This window comes from Carcharhinus amblyrhynchos, unplaced genomic scaffold (assembly GCF_965287045.1).
Source record: "Carcharhinus amblyrhynchos unplaced genomic scaffold, sCarAmb.v2.hapA scaffold_38, whole genome shotgun sequence".
In the NCBI taxonomy this organism is placed as follows: Eukaryota; Metazoa; Chordata; class Chondrichthyes; order Carcharhiniformes; family Carcharhinidae; genus Carcharhinus; species Carcharhinus amblyrhynchos.
In genome coordinates this window covers 8,371,472-8,372,684 of record NW_027649779.1, presented here as the reverse complement: position 1 = coordinate 8,372,684, position 1,213 = coordinate 8,371,472, and positions in this window count along the sequence as shown.

Genomic DNA, 1,213 nt, shown 5'->3' with positions numbered 1-1,213 from the left:
CCCGCCATTCAATAAGATCATGGCTGATCTGTTGTGGCTCAGTTCCACATTCCCGCCCTCTCCCCATAACCCTTAATCCCCTCTCTTATCAAAAACCCATCAACCCGCTTCTTAAAAATATTTAGCGAGGCAGCCTCCACCACTTCAACGGGCAGAGAATTCCAGAAATTCACCACCTTTTGAGTGAAGAAGTTCCTCCTCAACTCCGTTCTAAACCGCCCCCCCTTTATCTTGAGGCTGTGCCCCCTAGTCCTACTATCCTTTCTGAGCGGGAAGAGTCTCTCCACCTCTATCCTATCCATCCCATTCATCATCTTATACGTCTCAATGAGATCTCCCCTCATTCTTCTAAACTCTAACGAGTACAAGCCTAGTTTATTCAGCCTCTCCTCATAGCTCAACCCCCTCAACTCCGGCATCAGCCTAGTAAACCTCTGCACTCCCTCCAAGGCCAAAATATTCTTGCGTAAGTACGGCGACCAAAACTGCACACAGTACTCCAGCTGCAGCCTCACCAGTGCCCTATACAGCTGCAGCAAGACCTCCCTACTTTTATATTCTATCCCCCTCGCTATGAAGGCCAGCATTCCATTTGCCTTCCTGACCACCTGCTGCACCTGCAGGCTGGGTTTTTGCGACTCATGCACAAGGACCCCCAGGTCCCTCTGCACCGTCGCCTGCTGCAGTAGAGGCCATTCAGCTGCTCTCTCTGTTCAAGGAGGTTTAGAATATCATCAATACTGCTGAAACACCAGTGAGTTCACACCGGGGAGAAACCATTCACCTGCTCGGTGTGTGTGAAAGGATTTACCCGGTTATCCAGCCTGCCCAGACACACCACCATCACACCCAGGAGAGATTCTTTAAATCTGGGCCTGGCTTCCAAACCTCTCGCGAACTAATGTCCCACCAGTGAGTTCACACCGGGCAGAGGCTGGTCACCTGCTCTGACTGGGAAGGGATTCACTCAGTCAGCAAACTCGGTGAAAGTGAGTTCACAAGTGATTACAGTTCTGGGATTATTGTTGTCAATCTTTCTTGCCCCTTCTCCAGTGCCTCTATTTCCTTTTTCTAGATGGAGATCACTAATAGGATGTAGTACAGCACAGGGACAGACCCTTTAGCCCACGATGTTGTGTCGAACATGATGCCAAACTAAATTATTCCTTTCTGCCTGCCCTTGATCCGTATTCCTCTATTCCTCGCATATTCA